At 40.6% G+C, this 13571-nt stretch overlaps 1 long non-coding RNA gene across 1 annotated transcript in view; it reads left to right on the forward strand.

The window, feature by feature from the left end:
* Positions 1-13347, forward strand: part of LOC140729036 (uncharacterized) — a 37957-nt gene extending 24610 nt beyond the window's left edge. Inside the window, exon 3 of the long non-coding RNA XR_012099236.1 lies at positions 13258-13347. This is a non-coding gene — a long non-coding RNA (uncharacterized lncRNA). The remainder of the gene's footprint in view (positions 1-13257) is intronic.
* The last annotated feature ends 224 nt before the right edge of the window (positions 13348-13571 follow it).

The raw sequence follows: 13571 nt of genomic DNA on the forward strand, positions 1-13571 counted from the left end.
CCAGATCCCTCTGTTCTACCGCTCTCCTCAGTACCTGTCCATGCACGTCCCACACTGGTTTGTCCCATCAAAGTGCAACACCTCCCACTTGTCTGCATTAAAATCCATCGGACATTTTTCAGCCCATTCTTCCAGCTGTTCCAAATCCCACTGCGAGCTTTGATAGTCTGCCTTGCTGTCCATTACACCCACAATTATTATGTTCCTGATGATAATTTCCCACTTCAGCAGAACACAGAAGACTGAATCAAAAGCTGATCTTCAAATGGTGGTGGACTGACAACACTCTGGTGTTGTACCGACTTCATACACAGGAAATAGAATTATTTCCAGACAATATTTCAACTTTGAGGATTTCAGTCAAGTGCTGCTTTTACTGTTTTTCACATTAGAAGAATGAGTACACTGAGACATACACTTAAAATATCAAAAACTAGATGCTGGAAATCCAGATCAACACACACAAAATGCTGGAGGTACTCAGCCAGTCAGGCAGCATTGATGGAAATGAATATACAGTCAACATTTTGGGCTATTCATCTGGATTGCAAAGGAAGGTGGGGGGGGGGGGGGGCAGAAGATACCAGAGTAGGAAAGTGAGGGAGGGGAAGGAGGACAACCTAGTGGGTGACTGAGAGATCCAGAAAGGAGAACCGAGTGTCAGAATTGGACCAAGTGAAATTAAGGGCAGGGCAGAAGTTGGAGGCAAAGTTGATGTAATTAATGAGTTTGGAATGGGTGCATGAAGCAGCACCAATGCAATCGTCAGTGTTGCAGAGAGGAGTTGGGGAGCATTACCATGAAATGCTTGGAACATCGACTGTCCACATAGCTAACAAAAAGGCAGGTATTAGCTAGGGCCCATAGAGACACCTTGAGTCAGGAGAAAGTGTGAGGAGCCAAAAGAGAAATCTTGAAGAGAGATCAAAAAGGAGTTAAATTGAATAGCCTCTAAAAATGGGAACAAGGACAACTAATCTACACGTCTAGACATTAACAGAACTTCATGCAGGTTGCTCATTTTCATGACTTTGGCGTCCAACCAGCGTCGACTGATTTTCAATGTCCAGTAGCCAGCATTAGGTAAAGCTAGTTTATGGTGCTAATTTTTGGGGGTTCTGGCATTTGTTCTACAAATGGAGTTAACTTGAGAAGCTCTGAAGGATGATGGAATGTGTGAGGCAGCTGGCGCCAGCTTTAGGAGAGTGCATTTGAAGACATCGTTTGACATGGTGGAAATGAGCTATGATGTTAGCTTTCATAAGTCAAGGGATAGAGTTTAAGAGATGCGAGGTAATGATGCAGCTCTGTAAAACTCTGGTTAGGCCACACTTAGAGTACTATGTCCAGTTCTGGTCGCCTCACTATAGGAAGGATGTGGAAGCATTGGAAAGGGTACAGAGGAGATTTACCAGGATGCTGCCTGGTTTAGAGAGTATGGATTATGATCAGAGATTAAGGGAGCTAGGGCTTTACTCTTTGGAGAGAAGGAGGATGAGAGGAGACATGATAGAGGTGTACAAGATATTAAGAGGAATAGACAGAGTGGACAGCCAGCACCTCTTCCCCAGGGCACCACTGCTCAGTACAAGAGGACATGGCTTTAAGGTAAGGGGTGGGAAGTTCAAGGGGGATATTAGAGGAAGGTTTTTCACTCAGAGAGTGGTTGGTGCATGGAATGAACTGCCTGAGTCTGTGGTGGAGGCAGATACACTAGTGAAGTTTAAGAGACTACTAGACAGGTATATGGAGGAATTTAAGGTGGGAGGTTATATGGAAGGCAGGGTTTAAGAGTCGGCACAACATCATGGGCCTAAGGACCTGTAATGTGCTGTGCTACTCTATGGTCTATGTCTTACATCAACACAGAGAGGCAAATGGACCTCCAGACACTGGCTGAGAGGGGAATGAGATGAAACAGCCCTGGAGTTAATACCAGATCCTGAGGCCCTGGAAGTGTTGCTACTAGTTCTTTGAACTTATACAAGTAGTCAAGGTCAAAAGTGCAATTTCAAATGCATATCCTACAGCTGTTCCACTGACCAGGAGTGCTGCATACTCCCATTCGCTCATCATTCCCACAGCAACATTCAATCTTTTCCAATAATAATGAGCTCACCGCAATCCCACAGGGTTTCAAACTCACATTTCGCAGCTTCCGTACAGTGCTTCCATTCAGCAATGTCAGCTGCATTGCCTAACACCATGGAATAGTTACTGGCACAGTTGCTTCTCCGTTTCAGGAAAAGATGGACCATACAGTGCCTATAAAGAGCCTTTACCCCAACAGAAAAATACTCTGTGTCAAAATGAAAACAGATCTTTACAAAGTGATCTAAATACAAATATTAAACAAAATAAGTGATTGCATAATTACTCACCGGTTTCAAGTCAGTATTTATTAGATGCACCTTTGGCAGGAATTGCAGGTTTGAGTGTCGATCAGCCTTGTGGGTATGTCTCCATCAGCTTTGCACATCTGGACACTGCAATTTTTCCCCATTTTTCTTTACAAGAGTACTCCAGCTCTGTCAGATTGTGTGGGGATTGTGAGTGAACAGCCCTTTTCAAGTCCAATTGGATTGAGGCCTGAACTCTGACTTGGCCACTCCAGGACATATACTTCGTCGTTTTTAAAGCTATTCCTGTGTAGCTTTGGGTTTATGCTTGGGGTCATTGCCTTGCTGGAAAACAAATCTTCTCCCAAGTCCCAGTTCTCTTACAGACGGCAGGGTTTCTCTATTTTGCTGAATACATTTTACTCTCTACCTTCATAAGCCTCCCAGACCCGGCTGCAGTGAAGCACCCCCACAACATGATGCAGCCACCACCATGCTTCACAGTAGGGATTGTGTGCTTTTGATGACGTGCAGCTTTTGGCTTATACCAAACATAGCATTTAGCCTGATGGCCAAAAAGTTCAATTTTGGTTCAGCGGACCATAGAACCTTCTTCGAGCTGGCTTCAGATTCTCCCACATGCCTTACGGCAAACTCTAGCTGAGATTTCATGTGAGCTTTTTTGAAACAGTGGCTTTCTCTTTGCCACTCTCCCATAAAGCTGTGACTGGTGAAGCACCCGGGCAACAGTTGTTGTATGCTGTCTCCCTCCTCTCAGCCACCAAAACTTGTAACTCCTCCAGAGTTGTCATAGCCCTCTTGGTGGCCTTCCTCACTAGTCCCCTTCTTGCACAGTCACTCGGTTGTTGACAATGGCCTGCTCTAGGCAGATTTACAGCTGTGCCATATTCTTTCTATTTCTTAGTGATTGACTTAAGTGTACACCAAGGGATATTCAGTGACTTGGAAATTTTCTTGTGTCCATTTCCTGACTTGTGCTTTTCAATAACCTTTTCACAGAGTTGCTTGGAGTACTCTTTTGTCTTCAGTTGGGCCTTCCAGATACAGGCCTATTTTCACTACAATCAATTGAAACACCTTGACTGCACGTAGGTGATCTCCATTTAACTAATTATGTGACTTCTGAAACCAATTGCTGCAGCAGTGATGATTGGGTGTGTCATCTTAAAGGGGGTGAACACTTATGCAATCAATTATTTTGTGCTTTATATTTGTAATTAATTTTGATCATATTGTAGAGTTGTCTTCATTTTGACGCAAAAGTGTCTTTTTCTGTTGCTCAGTCTCAAAAACGGCAACTTAAATCCACTGTGATTCAATGTTGTGAAACAATAACACATGAAAACATCTAAGGGGGGGGGTGAATACTTTTTATAGGCACTGTGATTGCAATTAGAAGCTACTGACTATAGGAAAAGAGATTCGGAATATCTTAACCCTCAAGGGGACATTCTGCTGGCCACTAAATGCCCTTATAGCAGATCTAAGCATACTAGAACATCAATATCCTCCTAAGTTTCTTTTCCACACATCCCATCTCCTGGTTTTAGTCTTTCCTGCTTCTTTACACTACAAGATCTGTACAGTAGAGCTGTGCATAATTACTGAGAATCAGAAAGTGACAATGTTGGAAAACTGAAATACATCCAAAAATGTTAGAAATGCTCAGCAGGTTATGTAGTAGCTCTGGAGAGAGAAAAATAGTTTAATATTTTAGGTCAATGATCCTTCAAAAGAATTAAGAGTTAATGACCTGAAATGTTATCTCTATTTCTCTTGCCACCAACATTCCTGACCTGCAGAGTAGTTCCAACATTTTCTGATTGCTTAATTACAATTGTGAAGGTTGCAACCATAACTCGATTTCAACTGTTGAAAGGAAAATACCAAGAATATATTTTAATAGCCTGCATTATAACAGGAGAAAAAGTTAAACGCTTTCAAAAGATAAAATAAATTGACAAAGATGAGAAAATCTGCAGATGCGGGAGGAATTCAGCAGGTCAGGCCTAAATTGAGAAGCTTTGCTCTGGGTGAATTGAAGTTGGTATGTGGAAGGAATTGGTCTCCTAACTGAAAGACTCATTTGTTCACCTGAATTTGCTTTAACATGATGTTTATTCCCTTGTCAAAATGGCAGAAAGAACAACTATATTTCAAGAATTGAATCTGTCAATGTTACCTCTTGGAATGGAGACTCTACAGATCATTTAAAGCTACAGTTCTTTTAACTATATATTCCCAACAGAGTTTAGTAACTGAAGTGATTAATCCACATTGTTAATTGCCTCACTAATATCCTACAAGGTGCCAAAGGCATATCAATAACCAAATGGGGTTCCCTGCTTAAAAATAGATTGGTACATAGCAAGCAAGTATAATGGCACAGAATTTTGTTTTTAAATATCCAGCCTTTAATAAGATAACTTAATGAGTTTTCCAAATTACCCTCTACCATCAGGCAGAAGAGTCTGATGCATAAAAACAAGAATGGTTAAGATGGGAAACAGTTTCTTCACTTAGACCATAGGCTTCTGAACTCCCTGCCGCATCGCATTCAAAGTCACTGGTTAATCTGTTCTGTGCTTTACAATATTTAATTTATGCATTTTGATTAGTTAATTTATGTGTAACCATCTGTAGATTTCATCCTTACTTTCATAAGTTATTATGTGTTATGTGTACTGTGTTGCTTTACACCCTGGTTCAGAGAAACATTGTCTTGTTTGACAGTATACGTGTATGTAGATAAATGACAATAAACTTAACTTGACTTGACTTGGCATAGAACTTTGGCAGACGTTTATCTGAGACCAGTGCAAAAAGAAATTCTCTCCAAAAGATCTTTTGTGAAACTTCCAGAAGTTGTAAGCACTTTAAAAGTTTGAACACATAAAATTGGACAAACCTTACCACCTATTAACACACTGTAGCTTGATTAAATTCAGCCTCTGCTATTAGACAAGTGGAGCCACTAAGTGAATATATTTAGAGTGACATTACTATAGGCACTTGTGTTCAATTTCACTATAATTCAACCCTCCATCCTAAGTACTTTTATTCAAATATGTTACATCAGTCAAGGTACATGGTAAAGTACATGGTATTGGCAGAGATTTTACACAAATCAGAAGTACTTTCTGTACTAGTGTAATCTAACTACACATGAGTCGAGGATTGCACAGTCAATCAAAAATAAAACTGCAGGTGTTTGGAATGAAACCTGAAAATGTTGAAAATACTCAACAGCCTAAGCAACTGCTGTGGAAAGAGTAGCAGAGTTACACTTCAGGCTGAAAAGCAGAAGAATTGGAGATGATCAATTATGAAATATATCAGAAGTCCTGGAGTACCCCAATGTAGTACTTTAAAAACAGGTAGAGCTTCAGTATTGTAGAAGTGGAGAAGATATTTCTATCTGTGGTAAGTCTATTTCTAAAGCTGAGAGTATCACTGCAAAATCCTACAGGGAATTAAGGAGGAACTTCTTTACTCAGAAAGCAATATATGAATGTTTTTTTAACACAGAGTGGCTGAAGTTTATTTAAGTTAAACTGAGATAAATTCATGGCAGAAAATAGAAAGTTAGGTTGATAACATGGTTGGACCAAGCCAATATGGAGCATTGTCAAAGAGAAAGACAAGTTGTTTCTATGCTGTGAATTTTTAATTTAAGTAAATTAAAAGTTGAGCAGGACAACTTTTAATAGTGAATTCCAGTTAATTGTACCATTAGTTAATCAGGGCAGTCGCTGGTCAAAACGAAGATAAATCGAGAAAATAGGCAGGACTCCCTTTGTTTTATTTGGGGCAGTATGCCACTAAATTGGGCCAAGAGACTATTGCCATACAGCTTCTAACTTGTGTCAGATGCGTGCACTTATGTGACCATTAGACACTACATTGTGCTTAGAGCAAACAATTTTTAAATAGCATCAGATGTGTGTGTTTGTGTTCAAAAAGGAGTGATTTTCATCACTGAAAGTTGGTGAGAAACAAGCAATAATACAATTCAGAACTGTTTTGCTCACTGCGGTTTCAAACATTCAGCCTTGCAGGTGGCAGAAACAGCAGGGACTCCAAATGAAATTACTTCACTACCCCAACAAGTTAGGAACTACAAAGAATTTGAAGTAATCGACAATCATGTTGAATGTTACAATGAGTATGAAGATTTGGAGGATGCAATCATGATTAGTATTTTATGAAGGCAGTCCATTATCTGAACTTTGTCTGCTCTGATTTTGTTCATTTACAGTTAATCAAAAGAACCATTAGGATCTAACATACAGTTTCACAATGCTGTGGTAGTAATTTGTTCTGCATTTCATTTAAATACATAATTTGTTATTCAGTTAAATGGTTGTTTAAATGGTTGACTACCATGGGCTCTTCTCAGGACTGAAAGCTATCTATGGTCTGAGAAGCAATACGGTGGCCCCAGTAAAAACTGCAGATGGGAGCAAGCTAAGCACTGACAGGAAAGACTTCACGGAGCGATGGAGGGAACACTTCTGTAACCTTCTAAACCAACAAGGTGTGGCTGACCGCAACGCATGTGAAAGGCTCACAACTAGACCGGTAAGAGAAGAGCTATGTGGACTCATCACTATGGCAGAACTTAATAAGGCTTTAAAGAGATACCAGAAGTGGTAAAGCACCCTGGCAAGATGGCATTCCATCAGATGTACTAAAGCAAGGTGGTCCTGCTCTGGAGACTGAATTGTTGAACTTATATAATGCTTGTTGGCAGACTCAGTGTCTTCCTCAGGACTTCAGAGATGCGCTGATAGTCACGATCTACAAGAAGAAAGGTGACCGTAGTGTTTATGGAAACCACGAGGAATCTCCCTTCTGTCCACAGCTGGCAAGATTACGGTGAAGATACTGCTCAACCGGCTCAAGATCATCTCAGAAGACTTACTTCCTGAAAACCAATATGGCTTTAGGTCTGGAAGAGCAACCACTGACATGATTTTTACTTTGACGCAACTCCAGGAGAAGGGGGTAGAACAGCAGCAACCATTGTACATTGTCTTTGTTGATTTCTCACAAGCATTTGATACGGTGGACAGAGAAACACTCTGGGAAGTGCTCAAAACTTACGGCTGTCCAGATAGGCTGGTTACGATGACCAAGTTGTTTCATGAGAACATGTCTGGCAAAGTCTAACGGAGGAGACGTCAGTGAAGCCTTCACCATCAACCACGGGGTAAAACAGGGATGCGTTCTTGCTCCAACTTTGTTCACACTATATCTTGCTGCAGTTTTGGAAATAATGGACCATAATTTGGACAAAGGTATGTACATCAGGACTTGCTCGGATGGAAAATTGTTCAACCTGTCAAGACTCAAAGCCTCAACCAAATGAAGAGAGATATGTGTCAGAGAATTCTGTACACAGACGACTCAGCCCTGATTGCTACTGATGTCATTGTGATTCAAGAAATTGTAGACCACTATTTTTAGCCTAAGAATCAATATCTCCAAATCTGAATTTCTGTACCAGCCTCCTCCTCTATGTAGTCCCAATGAGACCCAACCACCAGTCATATCAGTCAATGGGGTAGTGCTGAAATGTTCTGACTTAGGAAGCGCTGTAACCAACACCAACTTATCAGATCTGGAAGCTGAGAGCAGAATTCAATCAGCTACAAAAGTCTTTGGTGCTTTGCAGAAGTAACTTTGGTCACATAGCAACCAAGGTTGAAGTGTATAACACAGCTGTTTTACCATCTCTGCTTTATTCAACTGAAACGATGACATTGTATCAGAAGCACATCAAGAAATTGACCAAGACACAACTCAGGCATTTACACCAAATATTACACATCAAGTGGCAAGAGAGGGTACCAGATGTGGAGGTGCTCAAACATGCTGGGACAGTCAGTGCAGAATCGCTCATCACAGCTTCTCAGCTGCGTTGGACTGGTCATGTCACAAGGATGAATGATGATCGTTTACCCAAAGCTGTTTTCTATGGGGAGCTACATGAAGGAAAGAGGAAGCATGGTGGTGAGAAGCTGCGCTACAAAGAAGTGCTCAGGTGCCATATGATGAACACTGACATGAATGTCAACACCTGGGAGGAAGATGCTTTGGACAGAAGAAGTTGGCGTCGCATTGTCAAGAAGTCAATCCCAGCTATCGAGGAGAAAAGGCAAAAGGAATACGAAGCAGGTCATGAACGCAGACATTCGGTGCTAGACCAGTCAAATCACAAATGCAACTGATGTGGGAGACAGTGCCGATCCAGTGCTGGTCGTGTGGCCCATAAACGTGCCTGCAGAGACTAAACTCTCAGCACAGTCAACATCGAAATCGATGGACAGCCGAAGAAGAGGAGAAGAAATGGTTGTTTGTCTTTTTATTACCTTTTTTAAGTATTTCCATGCAACCAGCTAATTGGGGCAACTGCGCAATTGGGCCAAAATGTACTGATCCCAGTGTGTCCCAATTAACCAGAATCCACTGTATTTCTCAACTGCATTTGAGTAACTGCTTGCAACTGCTCTATGGAAATATCTAATGCCTTGTCAGAGCAGGATGAGCAATGAAATTATGCTCAAAACTTTTTGAATAGTATGTTCATAATCTCAACTGAATTATTATACACTCAGTGGCCACTTTATTAAGTAGACCTGTTCATTACTGCAAATATCCAATTAGCCAATCATGTGGCAGCAACTCAATGCATACAAACATGCCGACATGATCAACAGGTTCAGTGCAGTTCAAGCCAGACATCAGAATGGGGAAGAAATGTGATCTAAGTGACTTTGACCATGGTGCCAGGCAAGATGGTTTCAATACCTCAGAAACTGTTGAGCTCCTGGGATTTTCATGCACAACAGTCTCTAGAGTTTATAGAAAATGGCGCAATAAGCAAAAACAAAAATAAAATCTGTGGATGCTCAACTCCCTTATATAAAATGGCGTAGTATTTGCATATAACCTATGCACATCCTCCCATATACTTTAAATCATCTCTAGATTAGTTATATTACCTAATAAAATGTAAATGCTATGTAAATAGTTGTTATATTGTAATGTTTAGGGAATATTGACAAGGAAAAACACTGTACATGTTCCTCTCACTCAGAAGACAAGCAGCGAACAAATGACACGCGAGGCGAACAATGATCAAACAACGAGTAAAACTTGCAATACCTGTACAGTAGTTGTTACACTGCTACACTGTTGTTTGAATTTCCAGCATCTGCAGATTTCCTCGAGTTGTTACACTGTCTTGTTTATAGAATGAGGACGCTTTGGAGGAGGCTCAATAATACTAAAGTCAGGAACTGTGGAGGTTGAGGGCTGAGGATCTTCAAGTGTTGAACGACGAGACTTCAGAATTGCAGATGCTTTAGTCAGAAACATTGTTATAGGAAGCTGTCTCTTTTTCTTTGCATCATCAAACAAATCTTGCAAGGTAGCCCTTCTCTTCTATGAGTTTCTTGAGCTCCTCTGGGAACACTGCTGCGGTCTTGGCATTAGCCAACGCCGATTCTCCCGTGATCTTTACGTTCTTGAGGCTGTAGCGCTTTATATAGCCAGCCTGTGATCTCTTACTAGCCGTAAGCTCTTTTCTCTCGCTGTTATCAACCCTGTCACAGTAGTGCTCATAGAGACTAAGAGCTTTAGATATTTGCAAGTCAGAAATTTTCTGTATAATGAATTAAAGTCTTTTTCGAAAGAATGTCCATTGGACATTACAGAAAGAATTTTAGCCCTCAATCCTTGTCAAAAGGGTTTAGTAGCTATCATTTATAATATGATTATGAATGTACAGCCAGATGTATCAGAAAAAATTAAGAAGGAATGGCAAGAAGAATTGCATTGTCCTATATCTACTGAGCAATGGGAAAAAATTTTGTCATTGGTAAATTCGTCCTCTATTTGTGCTAAACATGCCCTAATACAATTTAAGGTTGTACATAGAGCTCACATGTCTAAAGATAAACTTGCTCGATTTTATTCTTATGTTAATTCAACTTGTGACAGATGTCATTCTGATGTTGCTTCATTGACTCATATGTTTTGGTCTTGTCCTTGTTTACAAAATTATTGGAAAGATATTTTTAATATTATTTCAAGAGTTTTAAATATCAGTTTCCAACCACATCCTTTTACTGCAATTTTTGGTTTACCAATGATAGATAATAATCATCTATCCGCTTCATCTCAACGATTGATTGCATTTGTTACACTAATGACTAGAAGATCTATTTTACTGAATTGGAAAGAAATTAACCCTCCAACTGTATTTCAGTGGTTTTCTCAAACTATTTCTTGTTTGAGTTTAGAAAAAATTAGAAGTGTGGTTTTTGATTCTTCAGTTAAATTTGAGGAAACTTGGAGACCATTTATTCAACATTTTCATATGAGTTAAATGGTCTGATCCTAAACCTTACTGTTATTATCCTTAATTATTTGGATGGAGGTTCGGAGTTATCGGCACTACTGTATGTATTTAACATTATGCAATTGCCCATGTTGGTTAGTGTTTTTTAAGTTTTCTTCTAGTTTTTTTTGGGGGGGGGTTTCTTTTCTCTTTTTCGATTCTTTTACATTAATACTATGAGTTTGGGAGGCTTTATATATTGATTATTACATATCTGATTGTCTATTTAAACTATTAATTATGTACTCTCAAACATTTTGTATTCATATTTCACTTATGTTTTTCTTAAAATTAATAAAAAGATTTTAAAAGAAAGAAAGACTAAGAGCTTTTTCGCGTATAATTTGGCCATCGACAGGGGTATGCTTCTGTGACATGTCCTCTAGCCACACACTTGGCGAGAAATAGCACTTTACGCTCCCTCTTAGCCTTTGAGGAATTGCTTTGACCATGTAATTGCTTTTTAGGAGCCATTTTTTCACAGGAACAAAGTGGCGAACGAATGAGACGCGAGGTGAACAATGCACAAACAACGAGTGCTGGAAGAGCACTATCGGGTTTTCTCGATTTGCGGTTGGTTGAATTCACGCATGCGGAACTCGCGGATAAGGAGGGCCGACTGTACTAACTTATTTCCCATGACTTTCCTTGAAGGTACAATGTACTTTGGAACCTACCTTCAGTGTTTAATTGCTTTTGTTGATATGTTTTGACATACGGCTCAGCCCAGTTTAAATAAGAAAGATCATGAGTAATTTAGAGATGAAAGAGTAGGCTTTTAACTCTGTCAGGTCAGAATTGCAGGTAAACAGATTAACAGCTTGCTATACAACTGATTTTTATTTCACAGATTATATACTGGACACCCACACCTTTACTAGCATATGTTTAAGCCTATGGTAATAGGTTATATATGTGTAAACTGTAATTAACAGTAAAGAGTTAGAGTTGCCTAAGGGAAGATGAGGTCAAGTCAAGTCAAGACACTTTTATTGTCATTTCGACCATAACTGCTATGCACAGTACATAGTAAAAATGAGACAACATTTTTCAGGACCATGGTTTACATGACACAGTACAAAAACTAGACTGAACTACGTAATAAAAAAAACACAGAGAAAGCTACACTAGACTACAGACCTACACTGGACTGCATAAAGTGCACAAAAACAGTGCAGGCATTACAATAAATAATAAACAGGACAGGAGGGCAAGGTGTCAGTCCAGGCTTTGGGTATTGAAGAGTCTGATAGCTTGGAGGAAGAAACTGTTACATAGTCTGGCTGTGAGAGCCCGAATGCTTCGGAGCCTTTTCCCAGACAGCAGGAGGGAGAAGAGATTGTATGAGGGGTGCATGGGGTCCTTCATAATGCTGTTTCCTTTGCGGATGCAGCATGTGGTGTAAATGTCTGTAATGGCAGGAAGAGAGACCCCGATGATCTTCTCAGCTGACCTCACTATCCGCTGCAGGGTCTTGCAATCTGAGATGGTGCAATTTCCAAACCAGGCAGTGATGCAGCTGCTCAGGATGCTCTCAATACAACCCCTGTAGAATGTGATGAGGATGGGGGGTGGGAGATGGACTTTCCTCAGCCTTCACAAAAAGTAGAGACGCTGCTGGGCTTTCTTTGCTATGGAGCTGGTGTTGAGGGACCAGGTGAGATTCTCCGCCAGGTGAACACCAAGAAATTTGGTGCTCTTAACGATCTCTACTGAGGAGCTGTTAATGTTCAGTGGGGAGTGGCCGCTCCGTGCCCTCCTGAAGTCAACAACAATCTCTTTTGTTTTGATCACATTCAGAGACAGTTTGTTGGCTCTGCACCAGTCCGTTAGCTGCTGCACCTCCTCTCTGTAAGCTGACTCATCGTTCTTGCTGATGAGACCCACCACGGTCGTGTCATCGGCGAACTTGATGATGTGGTTCGAGCTGTGTGTTGCAGCACAGTCGTGGGTCAGCAGAGCGAACAGCAGTGGACTGAGCACACAGCCCTGGGGGGCCCCTGTGCTCAGTGTGATGGTGTTGGAGATGCTGCCTCTGGTCCGGACTGACTGAGGTCTCCCAGTCAGGAAGTCTAGGATCCAGTTGCAGAGGGAGGTGTTCAGGCCCAATAGGCTCAGCTTTCCAATCAGTTTCTGAGGGATGACTGTGTTGAATGCTGAACTAAAGTCTATGAACAGCATCCAAACGTATGTGTCTTTTTTGTCCAGGTGGGTTAGGGCCAGGTGGAGGGTGGTGGCAATGGCATCATCTGTTGAGCGGTTGGGACGGTACGCAAACTGCAGGGGGTCCAGTGAGGGAGGCAGCAGAGTCCTGATAGGTCTAAAAACAGTCAACAAAAAGTTAGACATTTTTCCTAGATTAACACACTTGTACTCAAACTCTGCTCAATTCCTCATAGACACATGACTTTTTTATGTTTGAAAGTTCAAAATAAATTTATTGTCAAAGCACATATATGTCACCATATATTTATTTGCATTTTCTTGCAGGCCTTCACAGTAAATACAGAGAAGCACAATGGAATCAATGAAAAACTATGCACAACAAACATGTGCAAAAGTCAACAAAGTTATACAAATAAAAAAAAGAATAATAAATAGATAGATAAATAAATAACAAATATTGAGAACATAAGTTGTAGAGTCATTGAAAATGAGTCCATAGTTCTCCTCATAGTTGAATCACAAGGTTCTGTATATAATGCATGCTCAGGAGAAGCAGCTGTGATCACAGGTCATGCTGTAATAGACATCAATACAAACAAAAACCAGCTTTCAAAATGTTTTCAAGTGCATCTTACAGG

Source organism: Hemitrygon akajei, chromosome 6 (genome assembly GCF_048418815.1).
Source record: "Hemitrygon akajei chromosome 6, sHemAka1.3, whole genome shotgun sequence".
Classification (NCBI taxonomy): Eukaryota; Metazoa; Chordata; class Chondrichthyes; order Myliobatiformes; family Dasyatidae; genus Hemitrygon; species Hemitrygon akajei.